General features: G+C 39.5%; 1 protein-coding gene across 1 annotated transcript in view; it reads left to right on the top strand.

The window, feature by feature from the left end:
* The first annotated feature begins 1108 nt into the window (after positions 1 to 1108).
* gabbr1b (gamma-aminobutyric acid (GABA) B receptor, 1b) overlaps positions 1109 to 26645 on the top strand; it is a 119196-nt gene continuing 93659 nt past the window's right edge. The window contains exon 1 of the mRNA XM_079589866.1: positions 1109 to 1823. The gene's annotated coding sequence lies outside the window, so the exon portion shown is untranslated. The remainder of the gene's footprint in view (positions 1824 to 26645) is intronic.

The following is a 26645-nucleotide window of genomic DNA, read 5'->3' on the forward strand; positions in this document are numbered from 1 at the left end:
TAGTTTTGGTAAGCTTAGGTTTATAGGCTTTGGTTCTGATGGTTTGCTGTTGTTGTGACACATAACACACCCTTGGAAAAAATAATCAGTCTTAAATCAATATGAAAATAAATTATTGAAAAAAGACCTGTCGCAAATCTGCATGCAAATATATCAATGTCAAAGGGATATTTGATTTCAATTGTATTAAATGGCATGCTAAGTAATTTGAGCTTTAAAATTATGCAGCAGCAGCAGAAGTAAAACATGATTAAGGAATATCAATACATGCCGCCTTAAAATCACTGTAATAAAAAAAGAGTAGCCACTCCACACTTTTAGAAATAAATGTTCCAAAAGGGCTTTTTTTCGCAGCAATGGCGCTGAAGAACCATTTTTGATTCCCCAAAGAACCTTTCAGTGAACAGTTCTGAAAATAACTCCTTTTTTTCTTAGTGTGAAGAACGTTAAAAAAATCTAAACAAAATGTTTTCTCTGTAAAGAACATTTTGTGGAATGCAAAGGTTTCGTGAATGTTAAAGGTTGCATGGAACCATCAATGCCAGTAAATTACCTTTATTATCAAGAGCACCAACTCTGCTAAAAAAAACCCCACACATCTTATAACAGCCTAAGTGGTTTGTCGTCTTAACTGATTTAAGATGGTCTTCCAACCTGGACAAGCCTATAGTGTTCAACTGGTCTGCCAGCTGGTTCCCCCGTCTGGAACAGCTAAAAAGTGACCCAGCACCGTAAAACCAGCCAACAGACAATCCAATGTTTTTCCAGCTTCATTCAGCTCAGAAAAGAATCAAGATGCTCCAGTCGACGGATAAATATAATACAGTGACAGAATGACTACATACATCAAAGTGACACTTCACTAGAAGAGGAGATCTGGAGACCGCGGGTTTCCATTGGCTCATCCACACTGCGCAGGGAGGAGATCTGCACTATTTATCTGGGATATGAGCGCACCATCTGTCTTTCCGTCAGCCAATGAGCGCTTTAATTCCCACTCTATTCACCGGCGGTGTCTTCATGTAGTGAGCAGACTGCACACTACAGACTGCAGATGAGAGAGAGAGAGAGTAGCACTGCCCTGTGACGTCGTGAGTGAGCGAGCGACAGTACAGAGAGCGCGAGGAAAGGAGAGGGAGGCTCCGCGAGCTGTCGTCGTCCGTGTGTAGCTACCGTGTTTCTTTTTTGCCGATGTTACATCATATACATTAATTCCTGACTAGTTTCCGCAGAGGATACTCTCATGAGCCGTTTAATTCCCATCGATATTTGGTATTTATTTTTCACCTGCAAGTCTTTAAGACGACGGAATCATGGCATGTACACTAGCGTCTGATATTCGTATTTCCGAAAAAACGACAGTCCGTCCGACGTTTGTAAACAATAGTGTGTAAACGTTTACGACTAATACAACTCGTAACCGCTTCTTTTTGCTTGTGCGCTTTATCTTATTTGTTGTCAGTCGTTGTAATCGAGCAATACATTTACGCGAAGCACAACTGTACCTTGTTTTTTAATTAGTATTTTTTTATTTAGAAACATTCGACTGTTATTTAATCACCCGAATATTTTAAAGCAATCTAGCACATGTCGAATCGCGACGCACGCAATATCGTACAAGAGCAATTGCACGCGCACAGAGACAGTTGGTGGTTGAAGTTTAATACGAAGCTGTGCGTAGTGAACGCCTAGCACGAGCAATTAAAAGACCATATTTATTTACCTGTCGTTTTACTACGCACACGTACACACACGGTGGTTATATCAAGCATCCCTCAAGGACCATCTCCACAGACCGTTCCCTAAAGAGCCTGCACGACGCAGTAAGTAATATAACTGTGTGCAATAATTGTTCTCGCCAGGGGTCTCGTTCCCCTTACAGTGAAACAATTTAATTGAATGTGTGTCATTATGAGGTTTCTTTTCTGTTTTGAGCCACCACACAGATGCTGTAGTGTAGAAATCCCTCTAACACATCATTTCAATGGGCCCTGCAGCATAACTGAGGGGCAAGTTGACCTGAAGTGTTTTTTGAATGCTTGTACTCGAGTCTTATGTTTGAATGGTCGCTGTCCGTGGTGCTGAAACGGATGACAGCTGATGTAGATCAGTGTTTCTCGATCCGGGTCCTGGAGAGGTGCCCCAGCACTGCACATTTTGTATGTTTTCTGTTATACATCTGATTACACTGATCAGCTAATGCTTCAAGACCTAAAAAAAAAAAGTCAATTAAAAAAAGTAAAAATTAGTAAAAGTTACCACCATTTGATAAATGGTAAATTTTTAAAGATATAATTGTACTATACAATATTGTAAAATAAAATAAAAAACATGATTTCAAGGAAATAAACTAAATTCATATTTAAGGCGTCATGCATATTTTGCAGTGAAATATTGTAAAAATTTAATTCCCTCTGTTTGGTCATGTGTTACACTGATTGTGTTCTGATTTTGTGTCGGTCATCTTGTGGGCTTCCATTGTAGCAGCAGTGTTTTTATCAGTACGTTTTGCAGTAACAAAAATATTTGAATAGCTCAAATAGGTGTGTAGTAACCGTATATAAAAATCAACAACATCTTTTTGAGAACTGTAAGTGACAGACTACTCAAAAATGATATACGTAATGCTTACAACTTCCTCACTGTATTTTTATGTTGAGGTTATAAGGGAGACAAGAAAGCCATTCCCAATATGTATTGCTGGAGGCCCTTAAGGGACAGGGTTGCACATAATATATAGATCAATATTTCCTGATTACTGCACAGTTTAAATGTCTCCATATTTAAAACACATTTTTTCACTGATCAGTTCATCTGTATGCTCTATGAAGTGAAATGAGTGTGTCAAATACATTTTGCACTGGTGAGGGTCCTGAAGGGAAGGTGGCGGTTGAGAGGTTTTGATTGTTGCGTTTGTTGTGTGAGTATTGATGTGAAACAGAATCCAGAGTTTTGTGCGACAGTTTTTGATTTATTTGACTGAATTGTATGTGATGCGTGAGTATCAGTCTGTGTTTCATACAAATGTGTAGTTTTTACCTTCGGGAACTATTTTTGGTCTGTTATACAACAATCATGGGGAACCATGAGACCTAATGACCTCAATGAGGTATGCTATCCCATATACAATTAGACATCCAACCGCAAGTTTAACAAGTGGTTTTTGGCTTTCTCCAAACATAAGCCTGTCTGGATGTAGGTAATAGGGTTAAAGGTCACTCATCAAGCCACATTTCTTTTTGTAGGGTTTGTGCTCCTTGTGTGCTGGCTTAACAAGCATTTTCTGAGGTATAGCTCTGTAAAATCCTCCTTTGTGAAGCATAGCTTTGTGAAGCTTTGTATTATTCTGGGTCACAGAGGTGTCGATTCAATCCTGTGAGTTTTATTTAAGCCATACTTTTGTGGCATTTAGCAATTATGCTGTGAAGGCTGCCTCTGTCTGTAAGTGGCAACTTTTAGCCACTATTCCATTTCGCTGATGCCGATTTTGTGCATGTCTGGCGTATTGTTGTTATTTCTGAGATGTTCTCCTTGACATTTTAAGTCATTTGATAGCTTTGTGACAGATGCACCTGTAATTTAAGCATAGGTTATTCAGACTCGCTGGCACCGTGTTATGAGCCTCGTGTTGCTTTGCAGACTCACATATCGGAGTGCTAACTGTCAGATCTCCTTTATAGCTGACACATACTGCAAAGTGACAATCAACCTAGTGTGTGACTCACCTTTGCAGCTGCATTTGAAATTGTGATTTAGGTTTTCAGCGTTAAATGACCACGTTTGTATCCATTTCAACTGTTACATGTAGGCTACAGTACATTTCATGCATATATATGTGCATGAGAGTGCACTTTTTTCTTTTGACGGTATGTCTTTCTGGTAACATTAGGCATCTGTTTCTTTGTGGATGTATTTTTTTATTGCAGTCTGTCTTTTTGCAGGTGTGGAATGCCTGGAAGCGTAAATGGGGTTAATTGGCATTTCCGTTGCGTACTACTTATGTGTTCATCAGCAAAATAAACCCCCCTGGGTCCAGAGAGTGAGTTAACGAACTCTCTTAATTAGAGGAATGATGAATAATAAAGTTTTTTATCATGTCCATGTGGATCTGCTGATGGAATGCTATATTTATGCATCTAGATCAAGACAAGAGACTCACAGCAATGATTATATGCAGAGATACAAAAATGAAACTTGCATTAGATAGATAGATTGACTGATCTGATTGATTGGAACGCACACTGAATGCTTTGTGGTTCATTATACAATCAGTTTAAACAAGGAGATGCAGCTCCGCATGTTAATTACTGCAATTGTTTGAAGTGTCCACAGTGTATTTGCCCAATGGTCAAATATTTTTGTTTGGATTCACAGATAGTTTGGGAATAAGATCATGGCCTGTAGAAGCATTTACACAGTGTCTGCTATTAATGTGAACGTAAAACGTTGTTCGGACATTCATAGGCTGGATCATTTAAAAGTGTGAATTACATAGTATGGAGCCGGGCGACTGGAGGCGAGGGGTTGAAAGTAAGAGGGATTCATAGCATCATCTGAAAAGGAAATTAATTTCAGATTCAGAGGCAGAAGGGCAAGTTGTTACATTTTGATAGAAGTTTACGAAGGCAAATATTTTTTATTTGGAGTAATGTGCACCAGTGAATAATGCGCAATAAGACCAAGAATGTGCATTAAAAAGTAAATGGCATCCATTTTGATTTTGTATTGACTTTAAGGACATCGCTTCAGCAAACCCCATTTCATGTTGCCTCAGATTTTGGACTCATTCACAAGTGAAATGCCACCACCACAACCATGACCTCTCAAATATTCACCCTTCTTCAAAGTGCAAACACTGAAGCCAGCAGGCCAGCTACTAGGTTCATTTGAGGTAAGGGGGAAAGGGTTTTAGGGAGGAAAACGGCTAAAAACTCAGCCCTGCACCATCCCTGTCTGCTTCCCTAGTTTGCAGCACTAGTTTTGCTCGGTCAAAATTGAGCCTAGGACAAAATGTCCATTTGCTTCCCCTCCCCACCCCCCGTTTATCAGCAGCCCTAATTGTAATAATGTGTTTTAGAATGGCTCAATGCGTGTTTGGCTGTTTTTACCGCCCATACTGCCTTGATGATGTCAGCTGAAATGTAAAGTAATTGTGCTGCAAGTTATTACATTTTGATTAAACATTACGAAGATAACTACAACAATAACTATTAGCATCCACACTAATGTACGATAATGTTCTGTTTATTATAAGCGCGCTGCAGTTTTGTCATCCACCACTTTAAATTCTTGGGCTCTTTAACGATGGGTAGATTCTTTTTATTGTTCATTAGCTGGGAAAAAATTATTCTCAGAGGGATTACAATGATATCGTTCCGCTGTTTCGTTATCGTTGTAGTGTGGACTTCAACACTGTTCTTATTTTTATAATGAATTATGACGATTATTAAAACTTTATATTATCATCCTCGGTGTGAACAGGTTTTTAGCCACTGAAGTAGACACGCTCTCTCTGTCCCAAACCCTGCCTGAGCATACTTTGTAGTCAGAAAACAGCAGCACATCTTCTTCAAAGTTTAAAAAGTTTTCAAAAGCAATGAGATGAATGACTGACAGGCAGAAAGCATCTCGAAGTCTAAACAAAGATTTCAACCACACTGTTTTGTAGAGGATAGGGATGTCTGAGTGATATTTTAGGACATCTCATTCAGTGAGATCAGTCAAACAATGGCATTTTATAGAAATCACTTAGAACTGCTTAAGGAAAGTAGTATTCCAAGCATAAACTTCAGCGTATAGGTATTACTCCTAGTGACTCACTTATGCAGATTTACAGAGAGTGATTGGCCAACTCCTGCGGTAGACATGCAATGCTGACTGACAAGATAGATCACTGAAAGAGGACATTTCACGAGGCCATCCACGCTGCTTGATGGCTGACTAAAGCCAGCTGAAGAAAGGCTGAAATAACTCCCCGTATCAAGACCTATTCAGCTAACATGGCCATTACAGTGGCGCTTTAACAGTGAAGAAAGCCTCGCTGATGGACATGTTAATTAACTTGTTCCTCACCTATTTGGTTTGAGGTTTGTAACCATTGCAGAGAGGTGCTGCGAGCGTTTAAATTGCTGGAGGCTTGACAGATTGAATTGCGTTATTGGTTGCTGCACACAGTCGGCAGGTAAATGCACTTCCTTGAGTGACATGCGGGGTCAGGACAATGAGCCTAGAGAGGATGAGGAACAGACAGTGGCGCGGTGAGTCCTACACCTTTGTGCCTCCTTGCCCGCCCACTCTGACTCACTGACATAGACTCTAATGCCTCATCTTGATGTGCTTTCTCGTTTTTCGATTTCTTGCTCTGTTCTATCACTATCAGATTGACTGATACCTCCAGGTTTGCATCTGTTCAGACTGATGCCCAACAGGGCGACCTCAACTCTGCTTATATCACTAGATGTGCTTTTAGGAAGCCCTGCAGGAGAATTCAGTTGAATTTTGTTTTCCTGTTGTTCAGTGTGAGCTCTCGCTCTCAGTGTGATGTTTGGAGGCTTGACACTGCCGATAAGGCTGTAAACCGCTCTCACTATCGCACCAGTGTTAAACCTGCCTGCTGCAGGGAGGAGGAGCAACTTAATGCATCAATGGTGCTTTGAAATCCGGAGGGTCAACTTCCTAAGCCCTTTCTTAGCCTTTCCCAGCGGTAATTTGTATTACGAGCTTGACACGAACACTCTATTGAGACGCTAATATGATTCATATCAATGCTCTAATCCCATCCCTCGTGATCTACCTCCATCTCTATTTCCTTTCCCACTATCTCTCGCGTCCCGATTCCATTCCCCATTTCCTTCCTCCCCATGTCTTTCTCCAGACCCGGCGTCTGGGATTTGTAGATAGTGACTGCAAAAAATAGTCTTTCAGAAATCTATTTCAATATGGCATATTGATTTTTTTTTTAAAAGATGGACAGTATGAGCACATATAAGCAGTTTTCTTTTTTATTTGATACATTAGTTCTTGTCAAAAACAAGCAAAGTTTTTATTCAAGCTTGTAAATTTTGGCTTCCGTACGAGGTATTGGACGGAAACGATCAAAATATGTTATAAATAGGAAATAGAAGGAAAGTAAGCACTCTATAATATTAAATTCAAAAATCAATGGCAAGGAACAGCTTTAGTGGAAGAATTGATTGGAGTCTATCAACTGTATTCAGTGCTTGGACAGTTTAAAGCGATGGAGCCGCTTCTGGTGCACAGGTCAGAGAAAGCCATTTCAGCTCAATTTTGGCTATTCTCTGAGAGTGGAAAAGAGGATGTGGTTAGGGAACTGTCCATCAGCGCTGAACCTTTACTCTGGCAGCGTTCTAGTAACTGCCATAGTGAGAGCACTTTGTCACATCAGGAGTTGATCAAACACGGTTCCTCTGCAGTAGCGGCCTTTGCTGTGTTTCACCCGTTTCACTTAAAATGGGCCTTACGACTGAAGGGGCCTCCGCTTGCGCTTGAAAAAGAGCCCTGCCCCCCACCATTACACAGCGTGCATGCACCAGTGTCGAAAAAATTTACAGGGGCTTGCGGTAAAAATGCCACCAAAATGTATAAAAATACCAAAAAAACAAGACATGGTGCAAAAAAATTATTTAAGCAATATCACACAAGAAAAAGTTCTGTTTTCCCGAATATCAGCGCATTTGCAATTGTGATATTGATTTTAAACAACAATTCAATAAACAATAAGTTAATAGGCTAGGTGACACACTTAAGACAAAATATTGTCTGTTTCTTCTCTATTTTGCCAACGAAAATAGATCCAAACTGTAGAGCTATTGCGTGTCTCCAAGCAACACAGTTTCAGTTTGCCAGTCGTTCTAATGAATGACTCGACGACTCACTCGTTCTGCTTTGTCTCTGAATTAAGCAGCCATTTTGAATGAATTGTTTGACTGAATGATTCAATGACTAACTGGTTAAGACAATGATTTGCTGCCACCTATTTGCAATTTTAGTATTATTTCATGAGGGATGAAGATTGAATGCGGTTTTTGTTTTCGCTCATGATTGTAACAATAGTTCTGGTTAAAGAGATAGAATGCATTTATAAATAGACTATTAATAGTGAAATATGAGATAACATTGTAAATATAACAGAGATAAAGTAATTGCAGTCGCAATTTGACTGTTTCTTTGAAACCGGCCTCCGAAATTGCAAGGCCGCCTCTGTTCACTCTTTAAATGCAATCACAATTCAACAACAATAAAACTACTTTTTTATATTTTCTGACTACTCACTACCGTGATTATAATGTGTTTTGAGTGCTTGCCAGAGCATTTCTAAGTGGTTAAAAGTGTTAGTGGTGCGTGGTGCTGTTGGTGTTTGCTTAGGTATTCTTGGTGTATTCTGTGGGTTGCCAAGACATTACTGTGTTGCTATGCAGCTAATTATGCTAACTTATTAAGAATGTTTTTGTGCATTATTATGTGGTTGCTAGGTTGTCCTGGGCTGGCTGGTTGCCAAAGCATTGTCATGTTACTATGCATTTGCTAATGTGTTTTGGGCGATTGCTAAGGTGGTTGCTAAGCTGTGGTTTGAGTTGGTAGCATATTATGAATGCTTTATGCATTGCTATGTAGCAGTGTTGGGGATTAGCTAACTACAAGTAAAGACACTACTAACTTCACTACATTTTTCAGTAGCTTGACACTAGCTCAGTTGCTTTAAAAACAGTGTAGCTTTTCCAGTAGCTACAGTAACTACTTTTTCCAGCAAGTAGTGATGTAGCGTGACCAAAAGCTACATTCCGTTTTGCATTTTGACGAGCCTGCAATGTATTGTGCATTACCATTATCTTTGTTTTATCACGCGTCTTGCGGCTTTATGGTTTTCTGAGAAGAGATAGTCTGATGACTATGTGCAGGGTTGATATTTCACATGAATTGACTAGTAAAGGCTACACTTTTGTAAGCTATGTATCCAAACCAAAGATTAAAACGTTGTCTGCATCGAAGACATCAAGCACATACAGGTGAATAATAGTCTTTTTTTAAAATTGATTAATTGTCCTGCTTTATTGCACTCTATTTCTGATTTTATGATGACCCGTCATAGTTTAATCTGTCCCGCCACAGTTTTATAATGAACCTAAAAGGTCACTAACATTGAGTTTTGTGCCATTGCTTTGGCAAAGCATCTGTCAATCGAACAGAAAACAAAATAGCTTAGTGCGCTTATAACACAACAAAAGCTGTGTTTCGGCGGGTTTCAGAGCGAATAGCATTGTGTTCACGGAATAAACTCATGATTCGTGTCTCAGTGCACCTCCGTTCACAGTAAATGAGCCTCATCAGTGCATGTGCTGTGAGTTTCACGAGAATTTTTGACGACTCCTGTGTATGTCGCATATATTTTATTCTTGCATTGATGTTACATTTGTAGCAATTTTGCACTATGACAGCCAGATATATATTGCGAGTATTGTGTGTGTCTTTGGATGTAGTTTACAAAATAAAACTATTAATTGTATTGCATTACGTTGTTTTAAACCCCAAATATTTTACTTAAAACATTCTTCATTAACAATTAACATTACAATTGTCATTGTATTTGTTGTTTTTTTAGCTAGCTACTTTTTGATAGACTTTTTTTTTATAGACATTATTTTGTTGCTATCCAATTGCTAATGTACTATGAATGATTGATTTTGTGCATTGCTGTGCAGTTTTCTATGGTGTTACTACTGTTTTGGTTAGTTGCCAAGGCATTGCCATGTTTCTATGCAGTGCTAAGGTGTTTTAGGTGGTTGATACGGTTTTGCTAGTGTATTCCAGGGGTTGCCAAGACATTACTATGTTAATATGCAGTGTTCTGACTTCTGAGTGCTTTAGCATGTTGCTATTTGATTTCTTAGGGTCTTCTGGGCAATTCCTGGTCGTTTGCTTAGCTATTTGCAATTTATTATTTCCCATAGACTTCATATATCTCACAATTATCACTACATTTATTTAGATTTAAAACTTAAAATAAGAGTTTTTTTTATAATTTGCATATTAATTACCATATTTTTGGCATCTTGGTTTGTTAAATGACCAATAGTAATAGTGATGCTTTCCTTAGCAAACACAGCTAATGACATATTACCAGGGCCCTGCTGCTTGTTTGGTGTCTTTCATTAGTATGCTTAGCCCGTGAGACACGTACTGTGGTGATGTGGTCTCTTATCAGGCCTTTACACAGGAATGCTAACGTTTGTTCAGCATTATTCCTTTAAAATGGCTGATAATAGGCCTCGGTGTGCTTTGTAAAACTACGGTATGATTAATGGCCAGCTGTTGCATTGGACGTTGACTCTGTGGCCAGGTTTTCTCTAACATTATGGTTTTTAAGCTTTAGATGTGGGTGCATTTTGCAAAGATAATGGTGTTTGTGTCCTAAGCCAGATTTGCACAAGAGGGAAGGAGAGAGAGAGAGAGAGCAGCAAGCTGGCAACTGATGGTAAACCCAAGACCAGATGGAAAGAAAGAGAGAGCGAAAGAGAGAGAGAATCACTCTGTGCGTTGATCAGATTTAGCCTACATTCAAAAGTAAAGGCTAGTAAAACCTGAAATCACCTGCAATGTACAGCTTAAAAAACATTCTTAATGAATATGTAAAAATGATTAAAAGTTCATGTGATGTTTCAGGTTAGTGGTAGGGGGTAGATTTTTTTTATCGTACAAAGTACAGTAAAAACAGTATTATTGTGAAATATTGGTACAATTTAAAATCTATTTGAATATATTTTAAAATGGTTTTTATTCCTGTGATGTGTATTATTTTTGTGCTTGATATTTTTTGTGTGGAATACATGATAAAACAAAATGTCATCAAAGGATTTTTTGATGAGCAGAAAGTTCAAAAGAACAGTATTTATTTGAAATAGAAATCTTTTGTAACATTATAAATGTATTTACTGTCACTTTTGATTAATGCGTCCTTGCTGAATAAAAGTGTTAATTTCTAAAAGAAAAGAAAAGAAAAATGAAACTGTAGAGTAGCTCAATATTAAACCAACAGAAGTCAATGGAAAGTCTTATTATTATAGATAAAAATGTGTGTGCATGAAAGAGGGAATAACTGACAGGTTTGGTCAAGCTTATACAAAAGGGGCACTTAAAACACTGCTGACTATAACTTTTTGCTCTGTTTTTCTATGGCTTTTCTCTCATGTATTGACCAACCGTGAAGTTAGAGGATATAGATTGTTACAGCAACCTCATATATTAGGTACTTCGTAGTCTGAATGAACTTTCTATTTAATCGTTTCAATAGTTGGCTCAAATGATTGTGGGTGTGATAGACCGGCTGAGGATAAGAAAAGGAGGAAGTGAGGGAGGAAGTGACTAAGCTAATAAATCCAACACTAAACAAATCAGCCGCTGAGCTAATAGGACGATTTATTAGCCTGGTTTAAAGTGTTAAACACAGCACTGCAAATATAAGCTTTGCAGCCATTTTCAGTGTTCAGAAACAACAGAACCAAAATACAATTTGCAAGTTTTTCTTTCATGAAAATCATTTAGATTACAAATCAATGCAGATGAACTTCTAGTTGTATGTTACTGATGCCCTTTGCACGTCTATTTGTGGTATCCTTGAGTGTGTAGCATTTACCGGCCTTACATGGACATGACAAAAGTTGAAGTATTGAATATAACTTTGTACAGACATTCGTAAGCTGTTCTTTAACACTTATTGTGTTAACATGTCATGTATAAATGTTTTAGTTTTGTGTAAACATGTTTACATTTGACCATTTATGTTCTTGCAGTTTCCCAGAACACCTATTTTAGTCATATCTGTCAGGTTGTAGGAACATTTTATGCTTTATATCCCCCCAAAAAATCCCACATGTGCTTCTGTCAAGCTGCTGCCTGGGTTTTGCTTTAATCATCTGAAGGGAATTCATTTAAGACCGCATTTGATGCACTCTCCAAATTCTTATTATCATTGGCTAGAGGCCTAATTTGACCCAGAATGCATTAGACCTAGTTTGCTGTTTGCTTTGAGTGTGTACTTTTCCCACCTGATCACAGGTTTTGTTGTTGGATCGTGTTTGTGTGTACACGTAAATGTGTCACCATAAGGTCTCTGCATGCCACCGTTCTCTCCAATCCACACAACGGCAAGCATTCATTTTCATCGCACACAATAGTCCTGATGGCATAGCAGTGGTGTTTAAAACCAACTGGAGCTGCTGCATTCATGCCTTTGTGTGCATCTGTGCACTTTCTGCTGCAGCATTATGAATACGGTGCTGCCCGCCCAAAGCCTTTCTGGCCCTCAAGGGATCAAGCTGAGGTACAATTCATTCCAGGTGGCCTTTTAAATCCCAGTGGTGGAGGAGATAGAGTCTTCCTCACATTTGGCCTCAGGTCTTTTAACTTAGGCAGCAGGGGCTCCGGCGGATTGTGGAGTTCCTTCAAAAGGCCTCCTTGAAGGACTTGCCACCTGCTGAAGAGAGAATTGAAGAGGACTGTTGCTTTTATTCGGACTCACTCGGCTAAAGGGAGGATTGGTGGAGGGAATGGTAGGGTCAGCTATGAGGGACTTCATGCATGACCAGAGCCTCTGTTTTAACAAGGTTGAACCAGGTAACTTAAAACTCTCAAAGACAGGTGTTTGTCTTTGCAGGAACCCTTATTTGTCAATGTTAATGTGATACTTTTGTTTTTCATTAGCGTCTTCAATCTTCTCTAAAGCCTTGGTTGTCCAATTCTGCTTGTGGAGTTCCATTTTCCTGCAGATTTTAGTTCAAACTCACCCCATCACAGTTTCCTGGAGGTTGAGCTAGGACAAATGACCTAGGCTGCATCCAAAATCGCATACTTCATACTTAAAGTAGGTGAAAAACAGTGTGTGAAATGAGTAGTCTGAATAATAAAACAGTAGGCGAAACATACTGTACACAAATGACCTACTACTTTCACCGAGAGTCTGAAGTGCGCATCCAGTATACACGTATTTTTGAATGGCAGTGAAACGAAGCAACTGACACTAATACGTCCCACGACAATGACAACATGACGTAGTATATTATGTCCGGATTAGTCATTCTACACACATTTATACTAAATACATAGTTTTTAAAAGTAGTTACGCATTCAAAAGAGCTACCTCAGTTTTCAGAAGTATGCGATTCCGGACACATCCCTTGACATCCACCTGTTTCGGGTGTTTAATTAGGATTGAAGCTGAACTCGGTAGGATAGTAGCCCTCCAGGAGCAGGATTGGACACCCCTGAATTAAACGGTCCATTTGTTTGCAGCTGTGCCTTTAAGAAATTCCTCCTTCGAATGTGAAATAAGCAATAGAGCTTCAGCCGAGCTGTGGGTTAGCTGTCAAGTACAATATAGTTTTTGACTCCCCCGGCCCCATCCCACCCTCTTTGCAAAGCATGCATCATTGTGACAGGATCATAAAACAATCTGAGCCGAAATGTGCCGTTCAAACTATAAAGGTCAGATTGAAATGATCACTATCTTGTTAAAAGTAAACTTTGGCCGCTCTTTCCTAATGTTAACGTCCTTCAGGAGGATATGCAGAGCCACTGGTGATGACACACAGCCCAAGCATTTGACGGACTTGGGAGTTGGGATGTAGTGGAATATTGTCATAATGGCTTTGAGTCGTGTTCTGTGACCAAAGTGACCAGCTGAACTTTTCAGGGGTTCAGTCTGTATGTGATTCAAGGCAACCCAAGCTGACAAACGCTTGCTTGTCAAGCTATTGTACCAACACACTCTCAATGCAATTCTTAACTGTTTTATGTTTTGGCGAATTGGTGGGAAAATCGAATGAATTTGTATAATCTCAATCGTATATTTTCATACGATCTGCTTACGCCTCACAGATGGTTATTGGGGATTGGGGTGGACCTTCATGCTTAGTGTTTGTTTGTTTTTTAAATTATACATTTTTATACAAATCAAAACGGACAAATTCAGACAAAATCACCAACTCGTGGTGACAAGTATATGTTTTTTCATGAGATCAGGTTGCATTGTAGATACAAGAAGATAACTCCAGTAAACCTTCATACGATAGATCTCTGGGCTTGTGCACCTACAGGAATGGCAGAGATATTCCTCATGAATCCAAAAAATAAATTAAAAGATTGGTGGATCTCACATAGGGTCACAGCAAGTCATAATACACACAATGCCTCATTAGAATTTGTCTTTGCTTTTTCTTTAACATTGTAATTCAAACAAAAACTTCAATTAACACCGACATCCTCTTCCATTAGTTGCAGTGCTGCTACGTTTTCAAATTATAAGTCATCGTCATTGTCAAGTAACAAATGCAACTTAACCAGGTATGCACTGAAGCTTGCACATTTAAATGAAGTCATTGCCATTCTTTTCTCTGCAAATATCCTTTCTTTCGATGCAAATTAGGCTCATTATAGAATGTGCCTGATTCACAAACATCGGCACTATTTTCCTGTAAATGCGGCTTTTTGGAAGGTATGTTTGAGTACATTTTCTTGTAATCATGGCAGCAGTAATTCAGGCAAAGTTTTTTTTTTTTTTTTTTAAGAAGTCTTTCAAACATCCTGTGTAAAAACCTCAACTCCTGGAGTGAAAAACTTTACCATTCAGCCATTGTCTGGGTGCATTTCTTTGCATAGGGCACAATTGTCCGGCGCAAACTGCGATCAGGCCTAATTTTGTGGGTGTGTTTGTGGCATCACATCATTTGCATAATTCCTTCAGTAAATCGGATGGCAACACAATGCAGCACATGCAAATAAACAATGCTATCAGTGGGCACAGTTTTTCACAGTTTCACATTCTTAATTCCCCCATGACTCGTCGCTCTTTTCCATGCAATCACAATGAATGGAGGTTTTTAGGCTTCAAAAAGGACACAAAAGTATAATAAAAGTGGCCTTAATGACTTGTGTGCTGTAGTCCAAGTTTTCTGAAGCCATACGATAGCTTTGTGTGAGAAACATACTGAAATTTATGCCATTCATTACATCTGCTTAGTAAAGAATAGTCTCTTGCTTAGACTTTTGAAAGTCTAATCCAGTTTGCAGCTTTTTCTGGCCAAGAACCGCCTACTTAGAAAGGAAAGACACCGCCTGACAGAATGACAGATGGACTTTGTGATCAGAAATGTTGTCTATCCACAAGTACTGATTATTTAACATGCATCACTTAGAAAACAAATAGTTATATACCATTATGTAGATCTAGATTATTGACTAATTTAGGGTTTAAATAAAATATCAGGCATAAAGATTTGATGCATCTAATGGCAAATTGATTGTCCAACAAACGACTTATCTTCTGAATCTTAACACAACTCTGTATCCAAATGGCCTAAAAGACTGTGTGCATTTACTCCCAGAAATGGTTTGATACCAGCTAATCAGACTTTTTTGTGTGCAGTATTCATCAGAAAATCATTGAGTGTACTGTGGGTGTGCCGTCTGAGGCTGAGACTAAATGAAGAATAACCAAAATAACCATCTGTTCATCACATCCTTTCTAAAACAGAATTAACATTTTACTGCCAACCTAGACATTCTTCTGATGCAAAGAACTCTAAAGCGTCATCTAGGCCTTTTTAAGGCAACATTTTATCCTTCATTGATAATTTGATCCCAGAATGCATTGTGATTAGCTCATTGAAAAAAATCGTACAAGATGGAGGACAAATAGAGAAAGATGTTGACTAATGTACTGTACTTATTTATAATTAAAAGCCTATCCATTATTTGTGTTATACATGTGTATGCCTAGTAGAGCAATGGTTCATTATCTTAACAACATGTTTTTTTTTGTTTGTTTTTTAAAAGAGACACTATAGAGGGAAGGACACAGAGCACCTCTTACGAAAAAGAAGTTTATTCAAGTGTGCTAATAGTATGCTGCTTTTAAACTAAAAATAAGAAAATACTTTCAGTCTACTTTATACTTCTATTATGAAATGTACTTTATGTATTGCACTTTAAGTATACTTGACATATACTGACAAAAGTCTAAGTATATTTGGCCAATACTTGTATTAAATCTTTTGATCAAGATATACTTAAAGTGTAATTAATTATTCTAAGTAAATTTGTAGTTGTGTTTACTCTTTTGATTGAGTCCTATTTCACATAGTTTTAAATTACTGTCATATAAACTTACATCACATACTGTTAATAAATGTACATTGTTTGAAAATGTTGATTTATAAAGAAAACAGATGTTCCTAATTATAAGTATCTGAAATGTTGTATAGGTTAGTCCACTCAAGTGTATACATAGGAATTGACTTCATATACTTAACACTTTCCCCGAATCCCCGCCACTGACTGAATTTTCCGATTATCCATGTTTTTATAGGGGGCGCTATTACACATAATAGTACAGAATCTTCTTACCAAATCACAAACTAACCTCATGCTCCACTTGTCACCATGATGGTCACCTGAAAAAATAAATAAATATATATATAAAAGAAACTCTTCTAAATTAGCATTGCAAAACATTAAAGGAACACGCCGACTTTTTGGGACTTTAGCTTATTCACCATATCCCCCAGAGTTCATCTCCGTGCGTGCCGTAACTCTGTCTGACGCACCCACTGCTAGCCTAGCTTAGCACAAAGACTGGAGGTAAACGGCTCCAGCTAGCATACTGCTCCCAATAAGTGACAAAATAACACCAACATTTTCCTATTTACACGTTGTGATTTGTATAGTGACAGCGTGTACAAATAACAAGGTCACATGAGACACAGCCATCTTCTAACCGTATACATACTGCTGTGAACTATTGTGGCGAGCAGGACGAGGTCGAGGGACGTGAGAGCGGCGCGAGACCGGTGGCGTGATTACTGATGAGCGACACCTGCGCGACGCACCGGTCTCGTATCTCTCACGGAGGAGCGGAGGCATAAAAGGAGGAGCGACGACAGTGAAGATCGAGAGAGGACAGGCCTGTGTTTGTGTTGTGTTTTGTTTCTGTAGCCAGCAGTCGTCCGCGAGGGGCTGCTGGCTTATACTTTCATTTTGGATTTGTTTATTTATTTATTAAAGTTGTTGAATGTTCGCCGGTTCCCGGCTCCTTCTTCCCATAACATCTAACCTTGTTGCAACTATATTCTCAGAAGCACTGCTACTTCTGCAGAGTGATTTGGGAATTTGGGATTCGCAGCACCTGAGAAGCCCCGTGGTGAGGAGCAGAGAGTTCGCTCTGAGTGTTGCGCTAATCACTCCGCCCAAGTAGCAGTGCTTCGCCTTCTGAGAATATAGTTCCCAGAATGTATACGGGGAACGTACAGATTAGGCTAACGGTGGGTGCGTCAGACAGAGTTACGGCACGCACAGAGATGAGAAGGGTATGTATGGACTTATCTAACTCTGGGGGATACGGTGAATAAGCTAAAGTCCTAAAAAGTCAGCGTGTTCCTTTAAAAACTAAATCTCCCACAGTCACTTAACTCTTTACCTGCCATTGACGGAAATTTCCGGCTTTCCGTGTTTTCAATGTATATGGTAGGGAGTGACACGTCTTCTGAAAGAGTAGTGAATCTCCTGATCAAAAGACGTGTAGAAGAAAGAAGCAGAAACAAGTGATAGCATGTAAGCAGATGCATATGTAAAATAATGCGATCATCAACATTAAACAGCATATAAATCAAAACTGCCTAATGTTACTGAATAAAATGGCGATCCAGGACAAGTTTTAGAACTAAGGAAGCTTTGGGGGTGTTGATGGACTCGATCTACTCCATCTATGTTTTGATCATCGTTCTGAATCCGATTTAATCTTTGACAAAAACGTGATTTTCTCTGCTTTTTGCTGAATGTTGCTTTTTTATGAAACTTATATTTGTTGGTAAAAAAAGAGAATGCATTAAGCTAGAATAAAATATAGTTTTTTTTGTTTAAAAGCAGAGGCTCTGTTCTTTCTTTTTATGTATAGCATTTTCAGATATTCTGACAACGAAATATTCTGGGGGTCATGAAACTTTTGTCAAAATGACCGAAAACACTGGCAGTGGCTGGCAACTTAAAAAAAAAAAAAAAAAAAAAAAAAAAAAAAACGCTGACGGGGAAAGAGTTAACATTAATCTTGCACACACAAAAAAAACACATTATGCAACACTTAATTTTAGCATTTACTCTCCCTTTCGATAGCCATAGCAATGCAAAATTTAAGTTTCAGTTAAATTTTAAACTCTAAAACTAAAACTAACAAGTTTATTAAACTCAAAATAATGAAACAATTCAGATTACTTAAAATGTATAATCAAGTACTTTACATGTTTTAGTATGTTTGTCAACACATCAGAATAAGTGTAATTCTTTAAAGTGTGACAAAAGATTATTAAAACGTAATGGTTTAAAATGTTTTTTAAAGTAATTGTTATTATTTTACATTATTACAAAGTAGACTTTAAAAAAAAAGTGTTCTTAAGAAACAGTCCTGATCCTACAAAGGGCCTAGTGACTTCACGTGTCGAGTTACTGCATATTTTGAGCGTTCAGTCAAGTCAGTCACAAAGCTAATGTAAATGACAGTTACAATAGGCAGCAAACAGCACTCTAGATATTTTATATGCATGGTAGCACAATAAAGAAACTCTTGTTGAAATTTCAGAGTGCAGTTGTTGTAGAATAAATGAGTTACCAGAAATGTCAGAAGGAAAGCAGGGAACTGTCACGCCCCTGTGTTAATATGTGTGTGGTGTCATGAGGCTTCAGGCTTTAGTCTTTTATGAGACACTGTCAATATAGGCCGGGAGCCAGGTCCACTCCTCAGGATGTTTTTTGCTACCTTTTTTTCACTATTATTTCCTATTATCTTATACCTTGGGCCATCACAAGTTGATAATGACCACCCCCAACTCGGCCCCGTTTGGTCTCAGGGGCCCAAAAACTCCCTTTTTGGGAAAAGCTTTTGACGGAATTATGTAATTGTGAATATTAAGGTACTGCAGCTACATAAATGGTCATATAACCCTAAAATTTTGCATGGTGTATCCTGACACATAGGGGAAACTAGCAGAAAAAGATTCTGGGGATTTCTGCCTTTTTGCTGTCAAATATCACCATCAACATACCCCAAAAGACCAAAAAATGTCTGTCCGCCTGACAAATTGTCATCAAAAGTGATCATTTTCAAGCATTTTATTATACATATCACTGCCTCAAATGTACATGAAAAACTTCCCAAGTTTATAAGCTTTAATTTAAGACCAAGATGACATTTCTGCCTAGTGGATTACAGCTGGTATAACCAAAGTTCTCCCCTGTACCCCAAATCGGAGGAACAGAACTTTCAAGCATTACCATTCCAGATATGGGATTAACCCCTTATATTGGCATCAGCCATTACATATTTAAAACAGTAATATTCTATACTAAACCTAAACTAATCTTGACAAACTATATATCATTTGAAAACTTACAATCTCTAGTTTACATATTTGGTGACTGATTTTCAAAATAAATTACAGTGGAGCCGTAATTTATCAATTTGCAACAATAATATTTTCATACTCCTAAGGCGTGTTCAGACCTTTATTTTGAAATAGTGATGAACATGAAAAATCATGAAAGAATGGTAGAAACCGTTTTCATGCCAAGAGTTCAAAAGATAGCATCCAATTAATTATTTTAGAAAAAAAGGTCTGAAAATGTTTTAAATATAAAGAAAAAAATAATAGATTCGCCATTTGTGATGTGGCAGCGAGCTATAATGCACATACGTGTTCTTTTTGTGTTTCTTAGAGGTTGAATTAATTTCAAAATCTGCCAAACTTCCAATACTACTTCTGAATGGGATGTCTACTTCATAAATTGTATGAAAATTGTACAAATAATGGTTCAGATCACTCAAACAACATATGGAAATGGAGGCGCCCTTATATGGGCAGTAATGTCAACTAGTTAAAAAGTTTTGGACTGCGCCCAAACTAAATCTCACTGAAAGCTAATTTTTTGAGATATCAACCTAAAATTTGAAACACAACTTGTTCAGATTTCTGGCTTTGATTTATTTGCATTTTTAGAGTCCACCAGGTTTTGAAAATATATATTTTATATAAAATATGAATAGGCCTAATAAAAAAAATAAAAAAAATCGTATAATTGAGAAAATCACCTTTACAGTTGTGCATTTATGTTCGCGATTGTGCTTCACTCACACAAATAAATGTTTTATACATTTAAGGTAGGAAATTTACTAAATATCTTCATGGAACATGATATTTACTTAATATCCGAATGATTTTTGGCATTAAAAAAAAAATCGATAATTTTGAACCATACAATGTATTGTTGGCTTTTGCCACAAAATATACCCGTGCGACTTGTGACTGGTTTTGTGATCCAGGATCACATTTATTAAAGTCCACAAAGTCCTCGCAACACAAGGAATAAAGATGACTATTGTACATTCTGTTATCAAAAAGCTAACCTTCAATAGAGTAAACGTTAGTAACCTTCTGTACAGGTAAACATTCTTTACAGCCAAATGGTGAAACTAAAATACAGCTCAAACATAAAATAGAAAACATTTCTTTGGTTCTTAGACCTTTTTGCTGCTTATCCATGATGTCGCCCTCAGACCATAGTGGTTCTAGCTTGCCTGTCTGTGTGTTTATGTGAAATCCATGGTTGGCTTTTTGATAATAGACTGCATACCAAAGCCATCTTTATTCCTTGTTTTGTGAGGACTTTGTGGACTTTAATAAATCTCACATTTGGCCCCTCCTTGAACTACCACCTTACCGTGGTGGAGGGGTTTGAGTACCCGAATGATCCTAGGAGCTATGTTGTCCGGGGCTATATGCCCCTGGTAGGGTCTGCCAAGGCAAACAGATGACGGGACAGACTAAGAGCAGTTCAAAAACCCTTTATGCTAGAATAAAAAACGCCCTGAATGGAGCAGCCGGGGCCCTACCCTGGAGCCAGGCCCGGGGCTCATATGCCTCCCCCCATGGGGCCCAACGGGGTTCAGCCCGAAGGAGCGACGTGGGGCTGCCCTCCCGTGGGCTCACCACCACCGGTGCAAAGTGGATCAGGCGGCAGTCGAAGGCGGGGGCCTCAACAACCCGATCCCTGGACACGGAAACTAGCTTTAGGGACGTGGAACGTCACCTCGCTGAAGGAGCCTGAGATTGTGCGTGAGGTTGAGAGGTTCCAACTAGAGATAGTCGGGATCACCTCCACGCACGGCTTGGGCTCTGGAACCACGCCCCTTGAGAGAGCATGGACTCTTTACCACTCTGGAGTTGCCCATGGTGAGAGGCGGCGGGCTGGTGTGGGTTTGCTTATAGCCCCCTAGCTCAGCCGCCATGTGTTGGAGTTCACCCTGCTAAATGAGAGGGTATAGTTCTCTCACTTTCGTTTGTGCCTACGAGCCGAACGGCAGTGCAGAGTACCCGACCTTCTTGGGGTCTCTGGGAGGGGTGCTGGAAAGTGCTCCAACTGGGGACTCCGTCGTTCTACTGGGGGACTTCAACGCCCACGTGGGCAGCGACAGTGACACCTGGAGGGGGGTGATTGGGAGGAAAGGCTCCCCTGATCTGAACCCAAGCAGTGTTCTGTTATTGGACTTCTGTGCTAGTTACAGCTTGTCCATAACGAACACCATGTTCATCGGTGCACGTGGCACCAGGACACCCTAGGCCGGAGGTCGATGATCGACTTTGTGGTCGTTTCATCTGGCCTCTGGCCGTATGTCTTGGGTGAAGAGAGGGGTGGAGCTGTCAACTGATCACCCCCTGTTGGTGAGTTGGATCTGATGGCAGGGGAGGAAGCTGGTTAGACTCGGCAGACCCAAACGTACTGTGTGGGTCTGTTGGGAACGAGTCCCCTGTCAGAGAGATCTTCAACTTCCACCTCTGCCGGAATTTCGACCGGATCCCGAGGGTGTCTGGAGATATTGAGTCCGAGTGGACCATGTTCTCCACCTCCACTGTCGAAGTGGCCGATCGGAGCTGTGGCCGTAAGGTCTGCGGTGCCTGTCGAGGCGGCAATCCCCGAACCCAGTGGTGGACACCGGAAGTAAGGGATGCCATCAAGCTGAAGGAGTCCTATTGGGCCTGGCTGGCTTGTGGGACACTTGAGGCAGCTGAATGGTACTGGCAGGCCAAGCGGACTGCAGTCCGGGTGGTTGTGAAGGCAAAAAATCAAGTTTCTGGATGTTGTGGGGCTGTCTTGGCTGACACGCCTCTGCAATATCATGTGGCGGTCAGGGACAGTAACTTTGGGCTGAGAGACCGGGGTGGTGGTCCTTCTTTTTAAGAAGTGGGGCCGGAAGTTTTGTTCCAACTACAGGGGGATCACACTCCTCAGCCTCCCCGGGAAAGTCTATGCCAGGGTACTGGAGAGGAGAATTCGGCCGATAGTAGAACCTCGAATTCACGAACAGTGAATTCAGTGCGGAACAGTGCGGTTTTCGTCCCGGTCGTGGAACTTCAATGAACATGTGCTTTGTGGATTTGGAGAAGGCATTCGACTGTGTCCATCACCGTGTCCTGTGAATGGTGCTCTGGGAGTATGGGGTCCGGGGCCCTTTGCTAAGGGCTGTCCGGTCCCTGTACGACTGGAGCAGGAGCTTGGTTTGCATTGCCGGCAGTAAGTCAGACTTGTTCCCGGTGCATGTTTGACTTTGCAACCAGTTCTGTTCATAACTTTTATGGACAGAATTTCTAGGCGCAGCCAGGGGCTGGAGGGGGGCCGGAGGGGGTCCGTTTTGGGGACCACACGATTTCGTCTCTGCTTTTTGTGGATGAATTTGTCATGCTGGCCCCATCAGACCAGGACCTTCAGCATGCACTAGGACGGTTTTCAGCCAAGTGTGAAGCTGCTGGGATGAGAATCAGCACCTCCAAATCCGGCCGCCTTGGTTCTCAGTCGGAAAAGGGTGGCTTGCACACTTCAGGTTGGTGGAGAGTTCCTGCCTCAAGTGGGGGAGTTCAAGTATCTTGGGGTCTTGTTCACGAGTGAGGGAAGGATGGAACGGGAGATTGACAGACGGATCAGTGCAGCTTCTGCAGTAATGCGGTCGATGTACCGGTCTGTCGTGGTGAAGAAGGAGCTGAGCTGCAAGGTAAAGCTCTCGATTTACCGGTCAATCTACGTTCCTACCCTCACCTATGGTCTTGAGCTGTGGGTCCTGACCGAAAGGAGAAGATCCCGGATACAGGCGGTCGAAATGAGCTTTCTCCAGAGTGGCGATCCCTTAGAGATAGGGTGAGGAGCTCGGTCACTCAGGAGGAGCTCAAAGTAGAGCTGCTGCTCCTCCACATCGAGAGGGGCCAGCTGAGGTGGCTCGGGCATCTGTTCCGGATGCCTCTTGGACGCCTTCCCGGGAAGGTGTTCTGGCGCGTCCAACCGGGAGTAGACCCCGGGGAAGACCTAGGACACGCTGGAGAGACTATGTCTATGTGTGTCCCCCCGGTAGAGCTGGAGGAAGTGTCTGGGGAGAGGGAAGTCTGGAAGTCTGGGCATCTCTGCTTAGACTGCTGCTCCCGCGACCCGGCCCCGGGTAAGCGGAAGATGGATGGATGGACATTTGGTTAATTGATTTTGTGTGATTGTACCCTATGTTGCACCCTGACCTTATTCCACCTAGGGGCATAACATTACTGAATAAACATTGTGCAATTCACTTCATATAGTATAGCAGTATGTAAGTCAAGTCTCAACTCTTTTTAGAAGTATTGTTCATATGCAAAAAATATGCTTAACTCCTTAAGCGGCACCCCCCTTTTTTTAATAGACATGAAAATGCACATTCCAAACTTAAATGGTTGTAATTCAAGAATGCTTTACATCTAAATATAGATGTAAGATTGGTTTTGTTTTAAAGAAGACATTTGGCAGATTTTTGTAGAAGTGAAATAAATTAAGAAATTTAAACAGAAAAAAAGTTATAGAAGTTTGAGTTTATGAAAATGTACACAGTTAAAAATTGTGTTATTCATATTTTATATGAAATATATATTTTCAAAACCTGGTGGATTTAAAAAAAAAATCAAAGCCAAAAATCTGAACAAGTTGTGTTTCAAATTTTAGGTTGACATCTCAAAAAATAAGCTTTCAGTGAGATTTTGTTTGGGCGCAGTACCAAACTTTTTCACTAGTTGACCATACTGCCCATATAAGGGCGCCTCTATTTCCATTTGTTGTTTGAGTGATCTGAACCATTATTTTTACAATTTTCATACAATTTATGAAGTAGACATTCCATTCAGAAGTAGTATTGGAAGTTTGGCAGATTTTGAAATTAATTCAACCTCTAAGAAACACAAAAAGAACACGTATGTGCATTATAGCTCGCTACCACATCACAAATGGCGAATCTATTATTATTTTATTTATATTTAAAACATTTTCAGACCTTTTTTTTCTAAAATAATTAATTGGATGCTATCTTTTGAACTCTTGGCATGAAAACAAACTGAGGTTTCTACCATTCTTTCATGATTTTTCATGTTCATCACTATTTCAAAATAAAGGTCTGAACAGCCTTAGGAGTATGAAAATATTATTGTTGCAAATTGATAAATTACGGCTCCACTGTAATTTATTTAGAAAATCAGTCACCAAATATGTAAACTAGAGATTGTAAGTTTTCAAATGATATATAGTTTGTCAAGATTAGTTTAGGTTTAGTATAGAATATTACTGTTTTAAATATGTAATGGCTGATGCCAATATAAGGGGTTAATCCCATATCTGGAATGGTAATGCTTGAAAGTTCTGTTCCTCCGATTTGGGGTACAGGGGAGAACTTTGGTTATACCAGCTGTAATCCACTAGGCAGAAAGGTCATCTTGGTCTTAAATTGAAGCTTATAAACTTGGGAAGTAGTTTTTCATGTACATTTGAGGCAGTGATATGTATAATAAAATGCTTGAAAATGATCACTTTTGATGACAATTTGTCAGGCGGACAGACATTTTTTGGTCTTTTGGGGTATGTTGATGGTGATATTTGACAGCAAAAAGGCAGAAATCCCCAGAATCTTTTTCTGCTAGTTTCCCCTATGTGTCAGGATACACCATGCAAAATTTTAGGGTTATATGACCATTTATGTAGCTGCAGTACCTTAATATTCACAATTACATAATTCCGTCAAAAGCTTTTCCCAAAAAGGGAGTTTTTGGGCCCCTGAGACCAAACGGGGCCGAGTTGGGGGTGGTCATTATCAACTTGTGATGGCCCAAGGTATAAGATAATAGGAAATAATAGTGAAAAAAAGGTAGCAAAAAACATCCTGAGGAGTGGACCTGGCTTCCGGCCTAATAAGCTGTCTGTTACACCTCACACTCATGCCTTATGGCATTGATTGAGGAATTACAGCTCTGCATCTTCTCTCTCTCTCTCTTCCTCTTTGCTGCCGGTGGCCTGCATCTCTGATCCATGTAGGCGTGTATCACAGCATGGGTTTGCATGTGTCCTGTTGCGTTTCACTCGTGCGACTCGATGGGAGTCAGTGTATGTTTGTGTCTCGCTGTTTCCTAGAGTGTCTTTGTGCTTCATGGCTTTCCAAGCTATTTTTTTCCTTGTTGTTTTTTGGCACTGTTTGAGTTGCACCATGTGGAAGCAGATCCCCCAACCATCTTAGCCATAATGTACTTTCAATTTTATGATGACTCAGTCCGGAGGTTTCTAAAAATAAGCCTATGTGCTATACGTTTGGGTATATTATTTACTTTACTTACATACTCTCATCATATATTCCATACAGAAAACAAATGGCAAGGGTAGCTCAAAGAAATGAGCAGTGGATCTGAAATTTATGAAGATCAGATGCTTTGAGCAAACGTTAGACCTTAGTAAGGACAAGCATCCTTTACTAATTTAGAGTAATGTATTGAATATGATAAAATATTTCTTAGGTTTTGATGCTTGGAACATAATCTGCATAATCAGCAAGAATTTTCGTACTGATTCAAGGTGTGTTATGATGGCCTTTTTTGTTTTGGTGCTTGTCTATTCTGTGGACATGCATAACCAAACATGTTAAATTTAGCTAGTGTGAAACTAGTCAACCAGCATTGTCTTCTTGATTAAACCGGTTAAATTAAGTAAAGTAAACATTGTCGTCACTTATTCATAAAATTAATTGCTGTCCATATTCTAAGTTACATTAGCAAAATTACACAAAAAATCTGCACATATTCAAATTCAGTTACAAAACGTATGAGAACCAATCAGTTATTGTAGTATATACAATAGTTTTTATTCATATTTTAAACATTTTATTTTATTTCATTTTTTTGAATGAATTTTTGTACTTTTAACTTAAACGTATTTTATTTTTAGCTTTATTTCAATTAACAAACATAACAATATTAACACTAGAATCAATGGCCTTTGGCATCATTGATGTCAAACCTGGTACAACACATCCATATATTTGAATATGCCTTTTTTATGACTTTATGATCCTCTTTTATTTATCGTTTTACATTTTATGGAGCTTGGCAGCTCTGGTCACTATTTTCTTTCATTCTATGTAAAGATCAGCGTGAACACTGAAAAATATCTCCTTTTGTGCTACGTGAAAGAAAATAAATGTTTTTATGACATGAGAGTGAGTACATGATGACAGATTTTAGGGTGAAATATCTGATACCCAACAT

Source organism: Phoxinus phoxinus, assembly GCF_949152265.1.
Source record: "Phoxinus phoxinus genome assembly, chromosome: 19".
NCBI lineage: Eukaryota > Metazoa > Chordata > Actinopteri > Cypriniformes > Leuciscidae > Phoxinus > Phoxinus phoxinus.